The following is a 23,290-nucleotide window of genomic DNA, read 5'->3' on the forward strand; positions in this document are numbered from 1 at the left end:
GCCTGGCTGTTGGGAGCAGTTGGGAATGAATTAGCAGACGAAATCTAATTCTCTCACTTCTGGCATTCCATCCTCAGGTCACTTTGCCTTCCAAATCAGTAAATAAATCTTAAAACAGCAACAACAACACAAGAATCCCAATACATAAAATGAGTATGGCAATGACTTTCAAAAATTTTTTTGACAACCAAGCATTCCAGGAATTTATGTAATACCCTACATCTCCACCCTACCCACCTCCACACGTACACAATTGACACGGAAGTTTCAACAATACTCTTATTTCATGCAATACTAATATTTTCAGTCCTTTCCATTAGATCCAAAATATTAGTTTTGATCTGTTAAATTCATCTCATAAGTTACTAATGATTTGAGACTGACAGTTTGAAAAAAAATCAATTAAAAAATATCCCTGAGACTAGTGAAAGAAGTTGTCCTTTTACAGTCATTCCCCTTTAGGCCATACTTGTGGCCATTTGGAGAAATTAGAAGACAAAGTGAAACAGGGCAAATTGATTATAAAAATTGGAACTGTGCATGAAATAAAAACCATGGTCACTTGGGAATTGTTAAAGTGTCTCTACCACTACTTAAAACACAATAGTACAGCTTGGGCTGGTTAATGTTTTACAACCTCAAGACAGTGTTTTCTTGAAGGTCTGTATAGTATCTGCAGAGTCGTAACCAAGTGTCATGCTGCCACTCTGCCAGGACTGTCAGGATTTCTCAGGAATCATTTGAGCTGGCAGCGGGTTTTTTTTTCCTTTCCTTTCCCTTTTTGTACTTTAGATTGTTTACATAAACTTACAGGTCATATTAAAAAATAGAATCAATGTTCCATGATTTTACTTTGAAAAGGTTCCAGCAGGAACATATTGTCTTGTAAAAATCTGCTCTGGGCTGCCTAACATAAAAAATGATTTGCTTCCAGAAACAATTCTAGAATCACATAAAGTTTGTTTAAGGAAAAATAACAAAGCATTGAAATGCATACCATTTCCAGAAAGGATATTTTTCCAATTGCCTTCACATGCCTTTTTTTTTTTCCTTTGTAAAATACAGAGATTAAGACTGAGATTGAAACAAAGAATTTCTGGACTACTTTAGAAGATTCAAGCCAATGAGTTATGAAACTTACAACATACTAGAATGAGATGCCAGAGATCTGCATTCTGTTTCTGATTCTGCCACTAAACTTAGCTATGTAACCTTGGGCAAACAGATTAATCTGTTAACATACGAAAAATATGTAGCATCATGCCTTCGATAATTAGCAGAGACTTAATAAATAAACGTCCTTTAAAATTTTGGACTTGACAATCTTAACATTCTTAAAGGGGTAAAATACATTATGATGTTTAACTAAGTCAACTGCTCTTTTATCGTTTCACATTATACGCAGATAAAAAATAACACATACAGTTTTTTAGACAGCATAAACCCTTAAATTGTGCTAAGTAGAATAAAGTGAGTTTTACTTGTTCATAATGATTCCCTTTGATGTGCACCGAAACAGCTTTTGCTTCATTGCACGACAAAGTCTGGCTAGAAACAAAACGTTTTAATCCAATGTGGCAGAAGATTGATTCTTACCAAAGGAAGAAGACATAAAAATAGTGTGTTTCACCAAACCTAATAGCCATATTACTATCATGAAGTAAAATTGGGATAGCAGAGAGTATTTTTAAATGTTCTATTATTCACTACTTCTACACGATTTTGAAGCTAAGGGTATTTGTGTATTCAAACTGTAATCAGCTTTGATAAACAGTCAAATGAAAGATCAAAGAAAGTGCATTAGAGTCCACATTTCAACTCTTGACGTAGAGTCAACAATTCAAGGAACTGAACAGATTTTCCTTTGTATGGCAGTCTTGGAAAAACTTCTTGAAAGGTTGGGGTGTAATTTCTTTTTCAAAATGCTGTTTGCATAAATGTACCATCAACATCCTGTTGTCATACTTCTTTTAAACACACTTATGATGTTAACTTAGTGACAAATGAAGAATGTGACTGCCTTAGGTTCTAAGGATGTACTTACCAAATTGAAATAAAATTTATTTAATCCATGAAAATTAAGGTATCATTGGAATAAAAAAAGAAAACTCCGAAATTTATTTAGAGAAAACACAAGCTAATTACATGCAGTGATCAAAATCTTAGAAAGCCAAAATTTTTCAGTTTGAACAACAACTTTTCCAGGCTGTATGGTACAATTGTTAAATATGCAGATTTCGGAGCCTAGATCTCCTGATGACATAAAAAACAGGTGATTTTTATATGAAGCATAAATATCTTCTTGTTAATGATTTTATTTCCTGACTTTGTTTCTCAGAAACATAAAAAATTATTTTCAGTTTATTTTTATCTGTACAGCTTCATGAAGAGCTTTGAAAGTATAATTTAGGGGCTGGCACTGTGGCATACTGGGTAAAGCTGCTGCCTACAGTACTGGCATCCCATATGGGCGCGGTTCAAGTCTCAGCTGCTCCACTTCCAATCCAGCTCTCTGCTATGGCCTGGGAAAGCAGTATAAGATGGCCCAAGTCCTTGGGCCCCTGCATCCACGTGGGAGACCCGGAAGAAGATCTTGGCTCCTGAATTTGGATCGCACGGCTCCGACCATTGTGGCCAACTGGGAAGTGAACCAGTGGATGGAAGACCTCCTTTTCTCTCTCTCTCTCCTGATTTCATTCTGTGTGTAACTCTGACTTTTGAATAAATAAATAAATCTTAAAAAAAGAAAGTATAATCTGAATTCAACATGCTTTATTAAAGTAGGCTAATATATAAAAGAAGAGATAAAAGGATTTCACACTACTTAGCTTATATCTTTTTGGACAAAAAGTGATGTGAAAAATTCTAGTAATCAATATTCAAGACAACCATAGGAAAGTTAAAAAGGCAACTAATATACACAACTAGGCACAAGGCTTAGTTTATAGTGATATTAAAACTGCTATCAAATCCTCTACAAACTTTGCCAGCCAGGGTCCTTGAACACCTCCAGTAGGGGTGTTTGTGTGACTACTAATACACACTACTCTCCAAGAGACTCCCAGAGCACAGGTCTCTGAGAGCAATTGCCTTTTGCCTACCTCATACCACAAAAGCTGCACCTCCTTTGCAAGGAATTATTCCCAGTATATTTTTTCAATTCCAGATCATACCAGGAATAGGGTTTGAGGCTAGAACATGAGGTTCAGCAGGAGGCAAATGTGAGCTTGATTTCTAGTTCAGCTACTAAATTGTGGTTTAATAACTTTAGATAATCATTTTGATATAAGAAATTTCTTTATCATTAAGAGAGAGTGATATACAAATTGCTTGGTGTACAGTAACACTCTTTTTGTCTTCCTCATTTCCACATCATGATTATTACAAGAAAGGAGGGGGATGTTTTGCTCGTAAAACATAAAAGTCTTGCATTGAAGGAGCATCACACATTTTTTTGAATGTTCCATTCAGAATTCAGATGTAGAATTAAATCTATACTTTTTCAAAATAAAGGTACTTCTTTATACCAACACACTGAAGTTATGGCTCAAGGAATAAGTCTAAAATACACTTCATATTTTTTTCTTTTAACTTACTATGTATCAGTAATTATTTTAATAGATACAGAATAAAGAACTCCTAATGTTTATAATATAAGCAGAGGCCAATATCTTCTTAGTCTTTTTCTTTTCTTTTTTAAAGGCACAGCAGTAAATGAAATTGCTGTAAAAGGGAGGATAGTACTTTCAGTAAATCTCAGGAGAGCCTGATAAAATCTTAAAGATAAAATTATTTTTTAAAATATATGTAATGCCGGCCAGCACCGCGGCTCACTAGGCTAATCCTCCGCCTTGTGGCACCGGCACACCGGGTTCTAGTCCCGGTTGGGGCGCCGGATTCTGTCCCGGTTGCCCCTCTTCCAGGCCAGCTCTCTGCTGTGGTCAGGGAGTGCAGTGGATGATGGCCCAAGTGCTTGGGCCCTGCACCCCATGGGAGACCAGGAGAAGCACCTGGCTCCTGGCTTCGGATCAGCGCGGTGCGCCGGCCGCAGCGGCCATTGGGGGTGAACCAATGGCAAATGGAAGACCTTTCTCTCTGTCTCTCTCTCTCACTGTCCACTCTGCCTGTCAAAAATATGTAATGCCCCTTTAAATTAGTCCTTTTTATTCCAAGTATGCCATGGGTAACAATTAATATCTTGATGTTTGAGATCCAGTGGCAAGAGAATGTTCTGCGGTTGAGTTGTACTGAAGACAGAATTAGTGGTGGAGTACACTGAAGATCAAGCAATGAGATTAAGCAATCAATTCCCTACTGACACTGGAGGAAGGGCACAGGGTGATGCATTTTTAAAAAGGGCCAGATGAATAATGGTTTGCACTGATGATCTCCAGAAAGTATCAGCAACTCTTATTCTATATGCCAGAAGCTGTATTGAGAAATAGAACTTAAAGTTAAGTTTATTGGCCGGTTGCTGAGCCATAAGGGCAAATTAGGGCTTACTTATTAATCTGAATATTGTGGCTATCATTTTTATCATGATTATCACCCTTTGCCTCCCAAATGTCAAGTGCTAGCAATCTTCAAATTGAGGCAGAAAAAAAAATCATATGGGTAGGACTACATGGTGAAATAAGCAGTGAACTTTTTAGGAGGAAACTTTTATTTGGTTACTTTTCTTTCTATCTATTTATTTATTTTAGTGTTAGGGCAGAAGATTACCTTTCAGGTCCAAATTCATTGAAAAAAGCATTGGCCCACATGGCCCTATGCCTCTGAACATGCAACTGGTTAAAAAGAGCATTTTCATGGTTCTATTTCTGCACTTTGGCACTCAATGATGTCTTCTGCAACAACACTAATACTTCCTCCTCAAAAATCTCTGCCTCCACACATTTTCTTGTGGTTGCTGTCCTACTAAGTTACTATTTTGACTCCATGATTAGTGTCTGTAGTCACTGTCTGGCTCCAGACTCTTTTGCAATGTGAAATATTTCTGTTGAACTTGTTCCAAATGACTGTGAGGAGAGGCCTGGAATGGACGCCCTTTCTGATCTCCAGCTTTCATGAGGGAATACCACATACTCCCAGGTAATTGGAGACAGAGTTGCATTTGAGTAATATCAGATGGAAGGCAACTCAGAACCCTTTCATCTGCTTGTCTAGGCTCTAAATCTTTTTGCTATTTTTCCTTTTATTTAAAGTGTTAACTAGTTTTTGTTTATAATTAGCTATGAATGTGCATTTCAGTTGCTTTTAAGTGCAGCCAGTATGGGTTATTTTTTAGACAGATGTAGTGCCTTTCTTCTGAGTCATTTAAAGTTGTCATTTAACTACAGATATATTGGTTTTGTTTTACATTTTTGAGACATTCATTTGTCAATGAACTAAAAGTACATTTAGTAGTTTATACATGTCACAGAGGGTATGGTTTGCAGAATATCTTTCCTTAGACAGCAAAAGAAATAACTACATCCCAATGCATTCCCTCCTTTATGCTGCACATATTCTTAGGATAATAAAACAAATGTCACAGAATACTCCTGAGAGGAAAAAAAGCCAGTATCTAAGAAATATAAATTACAATTTGGCCTTTATAATAGTTTACAGTATTCTTTTAGCTAATATTATAGTTTATTTCAAATGTGTGTGTGTCTGTGTATAAAACTTGTATCCCTAGAAATATAGTGATATATATAAGCATTTGCATTAAAAATTCAGAAAACATACACATACTAGAAAATGATGCATACTTCAGAAGTGTTATATATGTAGCTTCTGGCCAATCCTAAATGATAGGGAAGCCTACATGGTTATCACCCAGTCTGATGTACTTATTGAGGTAGTCCCCAGGAAAACGTTTTCTAAATCTTCATTTTAAATCTGAAATGGATAATCCCAGGAAAAACCAAGGGGCATATACAAGAGCTTCACATCCTGGAGACAGTACAGTGTAAAGATACTTTGATTTCCAACTAGAAAACTATTAGCTCTGTCAAATTTAATACATCATACTCAAATGTTGTGTATTACTTCACTTATATGTTAATCAAATCTCTTATGGACTTTCAATAATGCACCAAAGAAATAAAGACATAGTTAGGGCTAATTCCTCTTTCTTACTGAAATTTTTGTACTATAAAGAGAACATATTTCATATATTTCATAGATGAAATTCAAAGAAGATAACCATATTTCCCTCCTGCCCTCCCTCCCTCATTCACTTCTTTCTTTATTTTTTCTTTTTAATTTTTGTAATAACATACTTTCAATTTACTTTTAATTTTTTCAACAACATACTTCCAATTTACGTTATAATCACAGGCTTAATGCACCACTAACCATAATGTTCAACAAGTAAAAAGCAGAAAAACCACCGTTCCTTAGGAATACACACAGAATCCTTTTCCTTTACTAAGAAACACCACCCTATTGATGAATAAAAATCAAGTATACCCACTTACTAATACTAAGCTGAACTTAAATTAGAGGAAAAAAAATCTCTATGAGCCTTTAAGAATATGAAAATGTATGTTTTCAGCCTTCGCTTTCAATATTAAAAGCAATAACCAACTAATACTAACTTATAGTTTCAAAGTATCAAAACACAAACTGAAACAAAAATCTGAAACTTCAAAAAAAAAAAACCCTCTTCTGGTGTGTTTTCTTTTGTTCTTTGTCTTACTTGTCAAAACAGTGAAAGCAGGTGAGGGATATTTCAATCCTAGAATATAACTCAAGGTTACAATACCTCAACTAACTTTTGAGTATACAGTATGATTTATGTATTTTGTTAGGGGCTTATATGTAGATAAATATTATGCAGTTTTTTACTTCACCAAACTTATAGATGGGGAGAGATACATAAATAATCATGTATAAAGATGTTATAACAGTGGTTAAAAGAGAATGTTAATGCTTGCCTATGATATAGAATAAATGAAAAATGTAATTCAAACTTATGCAGTCTGATTTCCAAAAATTGTACCGTAAAGTTAGGTATAAACCTGGTTAAGTTAAACATTCATGGCCTATTGAAAAATAAGTCAATAAGGAAATGACACAAGTGAAACATTTTACTTGGAACTAAAATGATGAACAAGCCTTACTCAGGTGGATAAAGGAGAGGGGCCTAAAAATGGTAAACAGTAAAGAATAGGAAGGAAGGTGCAGAAGACAAAGCACATCACAGTACAGGATGACAAGAAGGAAGATATAAAGGAGATGGGAAGGGAAATGTAATGGAAAATGACTGGCAAAAAAACTGTGCACTGAGGTAGGTCCAGACTTTTGTAGTGTGATATTGTAATAAGCAAAGCAAAGCAGACTAAATTGCATTCAGGCTAAACTAGTGGAAAGAGATGTTTCACATCGGGACTTGGCTGACAAGGACTAAACTTACCCTTCTGCTGTAATCAACTAGAAACTGAGTAACACACATGGAACAGTTTTCATAGACTGGACAATAGGCAGCATACAACTCTGAGCTCTGTTGAGTCCTTCAATTCTCCTCGATTTCTATCTGAAGACAGTGTCCAAATCATTGGCCCTGAGAGGGAGAATCCAAATGAGCCAACCCATCTTTTGAGATATGGAACTAAAGAATGGAGAACAGTGAAGCTGAAGGACCTGAAAGTTGAGGTACAGCATACAGTGAAACTCCACAAATAAAGCAAAGAACCACCAAGGAACTATAACCTGAAAAATTCCCAAAGCTCTAACATGGCCAAGAGATGTATGAAGTCTGAAGAGCCAGAGTGGAGAGCTATTATTGACCATATGAGATACGAGATAATCATTAGAGACTCCAACTAAAGGAATACCTAAGTAGAACTGAAATACATCAGAGGTGTGAAGAATATTCCAGACTAACCTATGCAAAGTTTAAAATCATGCCTGATAGGAATTAAACTGAATCCAATTTTTTAAATTATCTGCCTAAACAAACCCAAATAATCTTTACAGGAATATACAAAATTCAAACAAACAACATAATAACATTCACACTATCTTACACAAAAATTACTAAACCAACCAATCTAATGGAAAAAGAATTCCACTTCTGGATTTAATTTACAAGGACCAAACTCACTGTACTATTGTAATCAACTAAGATAGATTCATGAAAGTAACAAATTTCCATAAGTCAAGAGAAACAGACCTAGAAATGATGAGATGAATAGGAAATAAGGATAGTTATAAAGAAGCTTTGTAACTACACTCAAATACCAAAGAAAAACAATAATATAGTAGGATCAAAAATATTAATATAATGAGGACAAAAATGGAAGATATAAAAATAACCCAGTGGAAGTCATAGAGATGAAAAGCACATGATTTGAAATGAATAATTCACTGCATAAGTGTAAATAATGCGACATTAGACATTTCAGAAAAAATAATGAACTTCAAGGCAAAACAACTGGATTTATCCCAACTGAATTACAAACAAGAAGGATGGAAAAAATTAAGAGCTTTGATGATCCATGCCAAAAGTGAACATTTAGCATGAAGTGTAACTTAGACTGAAGAGGAGAGATGGGGACACAAAAATAATTGAAGAAATAATGGCCAAATATTTGCCAAATTTGATAACAACTATGAACTTCTAAATTCAACAACTCAATTAATCTAAAACAAGATAAACACACACATATACCAATGCATATTGTAATCAATATCTTAAAAACCACAGCAGAGATAAAAATTTTAAAACAACCAGAGGTGGCATTCAGGTGGTAGCAAATACATTTTGTAATAAGAAACAAAAATCAAAACACCAGAGTCCTTTTGAGAGGCAGATCAATGGTCCTCAACAATGTCCATATCCTAAACCCCAGAAGCTGTAGATAGATGGCTAATTCAAGAAGCTTGTGGAAAATGGAATTAATGATTGGTTCTGAGGTACAGCAAGCTAAACTACCACTTGCGAGATCAACATTCCGTAACCTGAGTGCTGGTTAGAGTCCAGGGTACTCCATATCTGATCCAGCTTCCTAATCACATATATGGGGAGGCAGAAAAACATGGCTCAAGTACTTGGGCCCTTGCCATCCATGTAGGAGATCTAGATGCAGTCCTTGACGCCTGGATTCAGCTTGGCCCAGACATGGCTGTTGTGGTCATTTGAAGAGTAAACCAGCAGAAGGAGGATCATTCTCTTTATCTCTCCTTCTCTCTGTCACTCTGCCTTTCATACAGATTGACTGATAGATAATTTTCTTATGCCTAAGCATGGATTTCAAATTTTTTGTACAGAAATAAACTTTTAGTTACATTTTACCACAAGGTGGAATTAAAGTTACAGGTAGAATTAAGAAAATGGTGTCCAGCATTGTGACATCTAGGGCTAAGCTGCCGCCTGCAATGCAAGCATACCATATGGGAGTCAGTCTAAGTCCTGGTTGCTCCACTTCCAATCCAGCTCCCTACTAATGCACCTGGGAAAGCAACTGAAGACGATCCAATTATTTGGTCTCCTGCATCCTTGTGGGATACCCAGACGAAGCACTCTCTCTCTCTCTCGTAACTCTACCTTTTAAATAAATATGTGAACTTTTTAAAAAAGAAAAGAAAATGAAATTGAATGATAAGTTTATTTAGGTATAAAGAATTTTTGAAATCCATGCATACAAAGGCTTCTCAAACTGTTCATGTTTAGTATGTGTTTTGAAAAGCCTATGCATGGATTTCAAATTTTTTGTACAGAAATAAACTTTTAGTTACATTTTCCCACAAGGCGGAATTAAAGTTACAGGTAGCATTAAGATTGCAGGGGCTAGCACGGTGGCCCACTTGGTTAATCCTCCACCTGCGGTACTGGCATCCCATATGGGCACCGGGTTCCAGTCCCAGTTGCTCCTCTTCTAGTCCAGCTCTCTGCTGTGGCCCAGGATGGCAGTGGAGGATGGCCCAAGCACCAGCATGGGAGACCAGGAAGAAGCACCTGGCTCCTGGCTTTCGGATCGGTGTAGCTCCGGCCATAGCGGCCATTTAGGGGGTGAACCAACGAACGAAGACCTTTCTCTCTGTCTCTCTCTCACTGTCTAACTCTATCTGTCAAATATAAAAAAAAAAAAGAATTAAGATTGCTAATAGGCTGACTTTTAAGATGCATGGGAAGGTTATCCTGCACTATCTGGGTAAGCCCAATGTAATCACAGTGTCCTTGTAAGTTAAAGAGGGAGCAGCGGCATCAGTGCCAAAGTGATGTAGCATGCCAAAAAAAAAAACAAAAAAAAAAAAAACAAAACAGCCATTGCTGGCTTTGAAGATAGATGGGAAGCATATGCCAAGGAATACGGACCGACTCCAAAAAATGAAAAAAAAATGCAAAGACATAAATTTTGTTCTAGGTCCTTTAGAAGGAACACAGCCAGGCTAATACCATCATTTTTGTCTATTTTTGGTTTCTAACCTCCAAAATTATAAGAAAATAAATGTGTTCATTTTAGTCACCAAATTTGTGGTAAACTGTTACACAGACAACAAAAAATGCATATAAATTTCTCATCAGAAACTGTGTAGGCAGAAAAGAACAATACCTTACAGTGTAGGAAGAAACAAACAAACAAAAACTTGGAATTCTATATTGAGTGAAAATATCCTTTAAAGGGAGGAACAAATATTGTAAATTTTCAAGAAATCAAATGCTAAAAATGCTTTGTGTCTAGAAACCTATATGCTAAGAAATCTTAAAGTTATTCAGGCAGAATGAAAATTATACCAACTGAAAACTTGTATCTATGAAAATGAAAATAATTAGAAGTGTTAATTATGTAGATAAATATGAAATGCATTTCTTGTTTTTAAGTTTCTTTAAATTATAACTGACTTAAAAGAGAAAATTAGAAATAACATCATATTGTACTGGGTATAATACATGTAGTAGTAAAACATGGCAACATTTACACAAAGAACAGGAGAGAGAATGGAAGTATACTGGAAGTATACTGGAAGTTGTATAAATTATTAGAAAATAGACTGAAAAAATGGCATAAGAGTAACCACTAAAAGTAGAAAACATACATGTGTGGCACACAATACAACAGTGGAAACAAAATATTTAAAAATGTTCAACTAATCCATAAGAATGAAGAGAAAGAGAAAAAAGGTCAAGTGGAGAAATGATAGAAGGGACAAATAGCAGACAAATGCAAGTATAAAGATGGTAAATTGGCCGGTGCCGCAGCTCAACAGGCTAATCCTCCGCCTAGTGGTGCCGACACACCGGGTTCTAGTCCTGGTCGGGGTGCCGGATTCTGTCCCGGTTGCCCCTCTTCCAGGCCAGCTCTCTGCTGTGGCCCGGGAAGGCAGTGGAGGATGGCCCAAGTCCTTGGGCCCTGCACCCCATGGGAGACCAGGAGAAGTACCTGGCTCCTGCCTTCGGATCAGCGCGGTGCGCCAGCCACAGCGCACCAGCCGTGGCGGCCATTGGAGGGTGAACCAACGGCAAAGGAAGACCTTTCTCTCTCTCTCTCTCTCACTATCCACTCTGCCTGTCAAAAAAAAATATTTATATATATATGGTAAATTAAAAACAACCACACTGAAAATTAAATTAAATCATCTAAATAGTACATTGGAAAAGCAAGGCTTGTTGGATTGGACAAGAAAAAGGAAGCTCAATTTTATACACTTGAGAAAAAACCTGCTTAAAATATAAAAGTGCATGTAAATTAAAAGGCTAAAAAATTTTAGTGCAAACACTATTCATAATAAAGCTCAAGTGGTTGTATTAAAATCAGAAAATTAGACTTCAGAACAAGAAATGTCACTAGTAAAAAAGGGGAACATTACATAATGGTAAAGGAATTTGATGTAATAAGAAGATATAATAATTCTATAGGCAACCAAAAAAAAAAAAACTTTCAAAGTTCATGAAGCAAAAACTGACAAAACTAAAAGAAAAAAAGACACAAAGTTCCCCAGTTGAGAAAACTGAGAAAAAATAATAAATATTGATCTAGGTCAATTCTTTTGTCTCACTAAATGACAGACCAATTATAGAGAAAATCAGTAACACAATATAGCATTTGAACAACACCATCAAAGCAATGGTGACTTTTACACAAAGTCCTGAGCACTCTTGCAACTTGGAATGAAAGTGAAGGGAATAGAGGCTGGTGGTAGAAATGTCAATTGAGAAATGACTATGATAATGGAGAAGGAGGTGAATGCAAGGAAAGTAGAAAGATAAGCGTGACAGACAATCTAGAGAAAAGAATTTTTAAAAAGCTACAGAATCAAGACTATCAAAAAATGTACTTTGCTGGTGAAAAAGTTGCAGAATGCTTTGGATAACAAAAAGCAAATTATGAAAGATTGTGAAGATGATGAAAAAAATGGAATGCAAAATACAAGATACCAAAAATAAAAAATTTTGTCCCATTTTTAATAACTAAAAAAAATGTAATGTATAGGAATGAAATTGACATTTTGAGATTTGATGATTGTTTACAGCCCTTGTCTCTACTGTTGAAGAACAGTGTTTGTTTCCTTCTTATTATTTGTTGAACCCTTTACTTAGTCTAGGGTTAATCTTATGAGTATAGAGTAAACTGAAAGCAGATCACTGTAAAAATTAAGAGAGGAAGGAGGAAGAAGCATGGGAGCATGGGCAGGAGGCAGGGAAGGGTGGGGTGGGAAGCACCACTATATTCCTAACTTGGTATATATGAAATATGAAAGCTTTTTACCTTAAATTTAAAACAATTTTTTTAAAAAAGGATGCTTCTGAAGCTTCATATTGGGAAAATGGATGGGAAAAAGAAAGGATGTAAAGGTGAGTATTTTGCTGGACATCTGTACCAATAAAAAAGCCTAAAGCAATGGTTACTTAAATAATAATAATTAGGTTTGGCTTTCTTTGAATATACAATAATAAAACTTTATGACTTTTATACATATCCCCTATATGTAAACACATACACACACAATTTAATGTATTCCTTGTATATAAATATAAGTACAAATTATTTATGGATGAACAAAATAAGAAATATTGGAGGAAAAATGTTTGCTACTACTCAATTCTCCTTATTCTGAGAAAGAGATGACTAATTACTCATGTTATATTCTTGCAAATGTCAGAATTCAAGTAGCATCTAAGGATTTCACACAAAACGATGCTCAAGAAGCCATTGTCACTCTATGAGATTTGGCAGATGAGATGACATCATTTGCCATCAGGGGTAGGTGATCTCTCCCAGAAAGACAAATATTTAATTAAGATTTTATTCATTTACAACACAGAGAGGGATAGTTGTACCTATGCATTTCATTGTGCTTTGGATCTATGCCGCACAAGTGCTGCTTGTCTTCAAAGTAGAGAGATGAAATTAACAATATCCAATATGGGCATATTCTCTCAATTTTAATGTCTCTCATGGTCCAAATGCCCATATAACAAATAATGAGAACATGTCTTAAGCAGAAAATTAATAAACTGACACATTTAAGAGATTAAACAGAAAACTGTAATTCTACATGGTTAGATTTGTCAAGCCAGGGTTCATAACGGTTAAATTTACTCAGTTATGAGTAGTTTCCTCTGAATCAACATGTTGCTATTTCCTAAGTAACTATAGAAGCAGACCCTTTGGTTTCATCATGCCAGAACTTCTTTAACAAAACAGGTTTAAAATTTTGAAGTGCTAATCATGAACTCAGTTTCTAGCTGACTTTTCTTCAGAAAAACTGTAAGTTAACACCATCCTTTAAAAATGTATTTGAGATTCTACTACAAGAACACAATTTGCTCGGGATTCATCTTCATGATGGAACCTATCCAACTGCACAGGATCTAAGGAAAGAAAGTTTATACACAAGAATAACACATGGCAGTTAATATTGAATTATGGAGGGCAAAGATGGGACATTTAAAAAATACGCTGTAGAGGCAGGCATTGGTCTAGTGACTAAGATGGCAGGTGCCTACATCCTATACCAGAGTGCCTCAGTTCTACTCCCGATGCAGCTCCCAATTCCTGTTTCCTGTTAATGTGTACCCTGGGAAGCAGCATGTAATCATTTAAGTAGTTGGGTCTCTGCCACTCATGTAGGAGACTTGGACTGAGTTCCCTGCTTTGGCCTGGTCCAACCTCCGCCTTTACAGGCATTTAGGGAATGAATGCATGGATGAAGAAATCTCTCTCTCTCTATTTAAAATAAAATAAATAAAAATTTTTAAATAAATAGTTTAAATATTTGACATAGCTGAAATATATTAGGTAGTTCTAAAATATGTGGATTATAATCACATATTTTAATAATCATGATGTTAATACAATTGAATCTTTTCAAAAAGATGAAAGGTTTTGTAAGGTTGGTGATGATTGTACTATGACAGAATGGCAGTGACATAGGGAAATAAGACTTGTTCAGAGTGGTTATGATAATAAAAGTAAAAAATTATCTGAGACTTGGCTAGGGTCAATGCAATTGATTTAGAGGGGTGGACATGTGTGAGGAAATCCATAGGACTTAGACATGATTAGGTTGGGAAGAGCATATGGAAAGAGGAGGCATCAAGAATTAAGTTGTATTGCTTTAGAAAAGCAGTTCAACATCTAATATATACTTGTAAAAGTATATATTGTGAGAAATATATACATTTATTCATTATAATATTTTTCTTTTAAAACAATGTTACAGAATAAAGGCTTATCAACAGGGAAATCAGCGCATAGATCTGTTGCATTTTTACCACAAAATGTGATGTCTTCAAAAGTTAATAAAAATGTATATTATAAGGAAACTAAACAAGGATTTCCAAAAGTTTTTTTTACTATAATGAACTTATCTTTTAATTCCATTTTGTATCAACTTCTTCAAGTATCTTCATGCCATGAAGTCATTAAGAAAAGTACAAAATATATCAATACCAAATTATTTCAGATACCTTAACTGAAAAAAAAAAAAAAGACCTCTACTTTGAAAAATACTGTGGATAAGTAGCACACAAGTTTCACAACAAAACACAAAAAGAGTTGGATTAAAATAAAATTGAATGAATGGTTGATTTGGATACAGAACAAGGAAAATTCTCTAAGGTAATAAAAACAAACAGAGCAGGACTCCAAAGGGGTGTAAGCCAGCAGTGTCCTGAGGGCTCACTTCGTCCAGTAACCTAGAACTTTGGTTTGAAAGTCCACATGGGAAAACCTTGAAAAGGTTTCAAGAAAAATCCTTGAAAAGTTTTCAAGAAAACTTGAAAAGTACCCAAAGAAACATCTTGAAAGAAGAAGGTGAAAAGTATCACCCCACTAATTTATGCTTAAGGAAATGCATCCATCTCACAGGTGGTTTTGGGTAGACAGAGAACCCACTCACATAAAAATCTATAACCCCGGTGGGCAATCCCACTGCGGTAAGCCTCAAATCACAATGTGTGATCCTAACATGCAAGGCAATGTTTTAAAAATAGCCTTTGGTTGGTAGTACCTCCTGATGATTAGCCAAGATAAACATAATGAGAAATAGGAAAACATAAATGAACCTGAGAGAAAATTTAAATGAGAAACAAAACCAGAAACTGTACCCATGTAAATGCTACAAGGGAGGAGAATCAGAGGCCTCTGTTCGGCTGAAAGGCATTTACTTTAAACGCAGAATGTCATGATTAGAAAATATCTCAAAAATAAGTGTGATATTTGGAAAATACTATGGATTACACTTAAGCCAAAAAGTGAATGCATAAAACATTAATTCTGCTTTAGAAGCCATAAAAAACAAAATGAAACTAAAACATTTTAAAAGAATGTCATATATAAGTTGATAAGATTAACATTAATACATTCTACAGACTTGTACTGGTTACAGAGAGTAAAAACAGCAAACAAAGTTTGTTGAAGAATTGTACTAACTGAACTGAAAATACTGAATGATCTCACTTATATGTGGAACCTAGAATTAAAACAAAACCTTTTGAATACATAAAAACAGGGAGGAGAAAAGTCAGGTTGGTGGGGGAACTGGGGAGATCGAGTTCAATAGGAACGAAGCTGAAGTTACGTAGGACGACCTGCGAGAGCTCAAATGTACAGCAGCAGGAGTGCTTAATAATATTATAGCATGTACAGGAAGTTTGCTAACAGTAAATTTTTGGTACTTTAATCACATACAAACACAGTTACCTATGAAAGGATGAACATGTTAAGTTGTTTGGCTATAGTGACCATTTAACCATATATATGTGTGTGTTTCAAAACACCACGTCTTACGCTTTGATTACACAAAAGAAAAATTGTGTTAAAATATCAAACGTATGCATTAAAAGAATGAATATATAGGATATAAACAGCATAGGAGTAGAATGGAAGAATTAAATGAGAAGAAAATCTTCAATCAATTTGTGGTAGTTTACAAAAGGACATTCCCAATCTTCCTGCCCATGTAACACCTAAGGTACTAGACAGTACATTACAACCAGAAAAAAATTAGAACACAAAAAATAAACTCATCATTGTTTGCATATCTACAGATAAAACCTAAAAAAATCACAAATCACTATATTAATAAGGAAGCTCAGCAAGTTTATAGGATGTAGTAACTTACAGTTTTTTTTCTTTTTTGAAGATTTATTTATTTATTTGAAAGATAGAGCCAGGGAAACAGAGACAGAGGGGAGAGAGGGAGGCAGGGGGCAGGGAGAGAGATCATTCATCTGCTGATTCAGTCCTCTAAATGGCTGCAACTGCTAAATCTGGGCCAGGTTGAAGTCAGGAGCCAGGAACTCCATTCTTCTTTCCCAAATGGGTAGTAGGTGCCCAAGTACTTAGGCCATTATCTTCTACCTTCTCAGGTGTATTAGCAAGAAGCTGAATCAGAAGCATAGCAGCTGGGACTCAAATCAGTACTATGATATAGGATGCCAACACTGCAAGAGGCTGATCAGTTGTGCCAGTCCCCAAGGCAGTAGTTTTATATAATAGCTTTTGTATTTTATATATATTCAAAAATACTAAATGTAGCTCACAAAATATAGTGTGGAGAAAATAAGGTTTTTAGAAATGTATCTACCAAAAAATGGTAACAATATAAGATTGTAAAACTTTTTAGACAGACATTAAAGTAAAAACAAATAAATGCCAATCTTTTTAGACAGATATTAAAGGAAAAATAAATAAATGCCAGTCTTTTCCAGATTCATCAATAGAAAGTCTTGATACCATAAAATTGTCAGTCTGTTCCATAGACTGTTGCTGAAATCCTAATAGTTTTGGTGGAACTTAACAATTTGATTCTTAATTTATATTGAAGAATAAATTGCCAAGAAAAAGCAAAACCCTCCGCATTAAAAGGGTATAGTAAATAAGGCAGTGAGACATAAGGCATTAAGTCTTTTCTCTAGCTATTTAATACCAATGCAATAGGTAGAGAAAAACTCAGGAAAACCATAAATACATGTATCAACATTTTGTACATTAGAGAGGTGGCATTTCACATTAGTAAACATGCTTATTCGCTATGCGTCAATGAACTAAAATACTATACCAAAATGACAGAAAATTCAATTGGTATTGCAGATGATGGAAAAATCAATTTGAGATAGATTAAAGAATTCAGTAGGAAAACAAAACTAAGAAACTCTTACAAGAAAGTAAAAGACAATGACTTTACCTTGCCATAGGGAAGAATTTCTTTAATAAGGAAAGGGTTGATCAATATGACATAGAGGTAAAGAATTTCTGTCAACCAATAGTTAGCAAAAGTAAAATGTAAAGATAGTCTCCAAAGAGGGAGAAGTATATGCAACAATTTAACAGTTCATGTTTTAATACAGTGACTATAAAAATAATTCCTAATGACTATGTAAAAGAAAAATAAACAGAGAGTTAACATATACAAAAAAGTATTTGACAGAAGAAACAAGTTTTAAGATGTGAAAATATACTCTTTTTCATAAATAATCAGAGATATAAAAATTAAAGCTTCAGTGAAATACCATTTTAAAGAGTAGATTTAAACTAATATTAAGAACCAAGTGCTGTCAAGGATTTCACACAAAAGGAACTCTGATGGTAGGACTGTAGATTTGAAATTAATCAGGTTTTAAAACAATTTCACTTTATCTCAAACGCTGGAAGTTCACAGACCCTGTATCTAGGATTGTACCAGAAAAAGAAAGGGCTCACATCCACCAGGAGTCCTGGGCAAAAATGTTAATGTCAGTATTTTTCATAATAAATAAAAAACAGGGATACATAGAAAGAAAAATTGTGGTGTGTTATAGACCTGCAATGTAGTAAAAATTAGTAAACTTTATCCATATACATAGACAAAAAAATTTCAAAAACAGTATTCAGTGGAGAAAAAAATACAAGTCACAGAAAAGTATGCCTATACTTCCGTTTACATATTTATCATAAACTCATACAATTAAACAACAAAGTAGTTACAATTAACATCTTTGTAAAAATATGAAGAGAAATACTGTAAATAATAAATATAAAATTCAAGATAGTGATGAATTCTGAAGAGGATACACACATAAGTTCAGGGAAGGATAAACAAAAAGGTTGAGGGTGCTGATCATGTTCTATTCCTTGAGTTGGACATCCATGGCTATTGATTTCACTATAATTCTTTGAATCTTATTTAGGTTAAAACATATAACTATCTCTATAGACTACCTCATTCATGCTGTATATATATATATATATATATATATATAAAAATATATATATTATATACATATACTATATGTTTTATTTATATATATGTATATATATGTATGTCCCAACTGAGGTTGAATATGGTGACATTCTACCTTCTTATTTCTGCTCTCATACTATAAATAAATGTCTTTTCTCCTTCCATTTTAATGCCACTTTTTTGTATATTTGTTGTATTTTGGTGAATGGAGTATACTCCACAGTAGTGGTAAAATGCTATCTAATAATGACCCTAAGAGCAAGAAGGGAATGATATGTCTTTTAGGGAAAATATATGTGTGAGATAAACTTTGTGAAGGCATGAGTTATAGCTCCATTGGCTGTGAATTAATGAATGAACAATAAAAGGGGTCTTCAAAAAGTTCATGGGAAAACACGTGTTATGAAAAAAACTATATATGAGAATTAATAAGGAAAGAATGATCCAACATGGGCAACAGGCAACATAGCAGACTCATAGAATGACAAACTCCCTAAACAGCACTCTGACCTCAGAATCAGCACTTAATGCATTCAGATTTGGCTGAAAAGCCCATGAGAGCATTTCAGGCATGGAAAGCCAAGTCACTGTGGCAAAAATGTGACCTACAGGAAGGATCTCTATGAATGAGATCCCAGTGGAAAGAAGGGGCCATCAAAGAAGAAGGTGCCTTTCTCTGAAGGTAGGAGAGAACTTCCACTTTGCTTATAGCCCTGTCTAAATACTGACAGAGTTTGTGGACTCAAAAGGCTTCCATAGCCTTGGCAGCTTATGACAAGAACCTTGGATGATCAATGAAATCATAAGTAAGAGTGTCAATTGTTAAATCAACAACAGGAGTCACTGTGCACTTACTCTCCATGTAGAACCTCTGTCCTTAATGAGTTGTACTATGAGAATTAAATGTAAAACTTGTCTTCAAACAGTACTTTATACTTTGTGTGTCTATGTGGGTACAAACTGTTGAAATCGTTACTTAGTATAGAGCTGTTCCTCTGTATATAAAAATAATTAAAAATCAATCTGAATGAAGCTTAATGAAGATTGGGATAGGAGAAGGAGTAGGAGGTGGGACGGGAGTGGGGGTGCGAGGGTGGGTATCGGGGTAAGAACCTCTATATACGTAAAGTTGTACCTATGAAATTTATATTCACTAAACAAAAGCTTTCTAAAAAATGAAAAGAAAAAATTATATATGTATTTCAAAAGTTATTTTTTACCAAAATAAACATCTTTTGATATAATTTTTCACAAAATTTTTGAAGTTCCCTTGTGGCACAGTGGGTTAAAGCCCTGGCCTGAAGCGCCGGCATCCCATATGGGTGCCGGTTCAAGACCCGGCTGCTCCACTTCCAATCCAGCTCTCTGCTATGGCCTGGGAAAGCAGTAGAAGATGGCCCAAGTGCTTGGGCCCCTGCACCCACGTGGGAGACCTGGAAGAGCTCCTGGCTCCTGGCTTCGGACTGGGGCAACTCCAGCCATTGCAGCCAACTGGGGAGTGAACCAGCGGATGGAAGACTTCTCTCTGTCTCTACCTCTCTCTGTAAATCTTTCAAATAAATAAAAAATTTAAAAAAATTAAAAAATAAATAAATAAAGTATATTTACATTTAAACATAAATAATGCAAGGCAATGTATTGATCAATTGAATAAACTGTAAATACAAGTTTGCAACAAGCTAATCCTTTATTTCACCATAGGAGTGATTGTTCTGTATTCACTAATCCAGTGTTCATTGTAACTCCATAAAATGTAAACATAAGAATAAAGAAAAATGTGTATATCTTATAGTGTAAATAATAACAAAATAAGTTATATATTTTGCATTAAGAATAAAATGAATATAAAACATATGCTTTTTTAAAAAAGATTTATTTATTTATTTGAGAGGTACAGTTACAGACAGTGAAAAGGAGAGCTATCGAGAGGGAGGTCTTCCCTCCACTGGTTCATTCTCCAAATGGCCACAATGGCTGGAGTTAAGTTGATCTGAAGCCAGGAGCCAGGATCTTCTTCCAGGTCTCTCATACAAGTGCAGGGGCCCAAGCACTTGGGCCATCTTCTACCATAGCAGAAAGCAGGATTGGAAAAGGAGCAGCCAAGTCTAGAACCGGTGTCCATATGGGATGCCGGTGCTGCAGGCAGAGGATTAACCTGTGCCACAGCGCCAGCCCACCACATATAAAATCTTATGTTATGGTTATGTGTGGATACATATATACACACAAATTTGTTTTCTCTATATTATACATAAAATAAATATAAGACATAGATGAATCATACAAGATATCACGTTAAAAATGTAGGGTGTCAGCGTTGTGGCAGAATGCAATGCCAGTGTTCCATATGGGCTCTGGTTCAAGTCCCAGCTGTTCCACTTCTGACCCAGCACCCTGCTAATGTGCCTGGGAAAGCAGCAGCAGATGTCCCAAGTCCTTGAGCCCTTGCACTCACACAGAAGACCTGGATGAAGATCCTGGTTCCTGGCTTTTACCTGGACCACCCCCAGCCCCTGCTGTCACAGCAATTTGGGGAGTGAACCAGTAGATGGAAGATTCTCTTTCTTTCTCCCTCTTTCTCTCTCTCTTTAACTCTGCTTTTCAAATAAATAAATAAATCTTTAAAAAATTTTACAATGAAGTACATCATATAGAGCACATAGCCACTAGTAAAAAATGCATATAAATGTGTATGAATAAACGTTTCTACATGCATTTGCATATAGAATTATCTTTCTGGAAGGATACAACTGAAACATAACACTGATTAAAATTCAGTAGAGTAATAATAAGAAGACTAGCGTTACATTAAACACACGAGTTTTATAATAGATGTATGTATCATTTACATATTCACATGAATCCACTGAGTACTAAAGAATGGAGCCAACCTTCCTGACTTAGACAATCAGACAGAAGTAGCATCATTCACAACGTTGAGGGAAAGAAGAAATGAGGAGCAGGAGTTGGAACGACAGTCATTCCTTCCTTCATTCATCTGTAAAATAAATCTTTATTGGGAGTCTGTTATCCAATAGGGGCTAAAGATAGAGCATGGGAAATATTATGGAGACACTCATTATGAAGTGTCAGTGGGAACACGCAAGCAGGAGCAATCAGGGCACTTATTTGAGACTCTCATCTGGAATTGATTCCACCTCACTCCCCAGAGGATCTTTGATCAATTCTTATTCACAATTTTAGAATGAATGACTGTGGCTGTGGGAAATGTAACCCTCAGAGAGATGTGGCAATATAAACTTTTTTTTTCCAAAAAATCTCTTCCAATTCATGCTTCTCAAATGTTAAAGGGAAAGGTATAATGGAATCTATAATGAAAATCATCCTTTATCAATATATGGGGGGAAAGAGTTTTTTCACTGTGTACATGGCATTTTTATGCGTTTGCACTCACACAGATGTGTTCCAGTGTTCCAGTCCTGTTACCCATAACGTTGGAGTTTAATTAAATATCTCATATGAAATTTCACCTAACATTATTCAATTGCCTTATACACTGTCTGGCTTGTTCTCTTATAATATTACAACTTTAAATGAAAAAGAATATATATATATATATATATATATATAATATATAGCCATTTTTAAAGATACCTTTTTTCTGCCTTGACTTTGCCATCTAGTATGTGATTTTAGTCAGGTAATGAGCCATGTAAGCCTTTGTTTTGTCATTGTAAATGGGGATAGTGGTGGCTGTTCACACTGTTTTTAACAGTGTGAAAGCAAAATCACATGGAGTACAAATAGGCTTTGGTTAACTTTGTGGCACAGAAGAAAGAGTACCAAATCTTAATAATTGTAGTTATTATAATACAGATAATGACTCAAATATTGTTTGCTTAAAAGAAAATTTTGATTCTTTTTCAATTTTAAATGGTGACTGAAAGTTATATCAAAAAATCAAATTCACCTTTTTTTTTCATTACTGAGTAGAATTATCTAATACAGGTGCTTCAAAGAGTTTGTGGAAAATAGAGTTTTGTTTACTTCGGGGTAAAAATTTTTTTAGAGAATAAGCATTTGGCACAATAGTGAATTCACTGCTCGGGATGCCTGCATCCCATATCAGAATGCATGGGTTCAAGTTCTAGCTCTGCTTTTTTTTTTTTTTTTTTTGAATATTTATTTATTTTGCTTGAAAGTCAGAGTTACACAGAGAGAGGAGAGACTTAGAGAGAGAGAGAGAGAGGGTGAGTGAGAGAGTGCGAGCGAGCGAGCGAGAGTCTTTCATCCGTTGCAGATGGCTACAACGGCTGGAGCTGCGCTGATCCAAAGCCAGTAGCCAGGAGACTCCTCCGGGTCTCCCACATGGGTGCAGGGGCCCAAGGACTTGAACCATCTTCCACTATTTTCCAGGGCCACAGCAGAGAGCTGTATCGGAAGTGGAGCAGCCGGGTATCGCCCATATGGGATGCCAGCATCGCAGGTGGAGGCTTTACCCCCTATGCCACTGCACTGGCCCCATAGCTATGCTTTTGATTCTGGCTTTATGCTAATGCACACTATAGGAGGCAGCAGATACGGTTCAAGTATTTGTATTCCTGCTACCCAAGTGGGAGACCCAGACTGTGTTCTGAGTTTCTCACTTCAGTCTGCCCCACCCCTAGCTGTT

At 35.5% G+C, this 23,290-nt stretch overlaps 1 protein-coding gene across 2 annotated transcripts in view; it reads right to left on the reverse strand.

Moving 5' to 3' along the window:
* Positions 1 to 23,290, reverse strand: part of LOC100356313 (formin-2) — a 355,035-nt gene that overhangs the window by 77,174 nt on the left and 254,571 nt on the right. The gene's annotated exons all lie outside the window — the stretch shown is intronic.

This window comes from Oryctolagus cuniculus, chromosome 13, assembly GCF_964237555.1.
Source record: "Oryctolagus cuniculus chromosome 13, mOryCun1.1, whole genome shotgun sequence".
Taxonomy (NCBI): Eukaryota; Metazoa; Chordata; class Mammalia; order Lagomorpha; family Leporidae; genus Oryctolagus; species Oryctolagus cuniculus.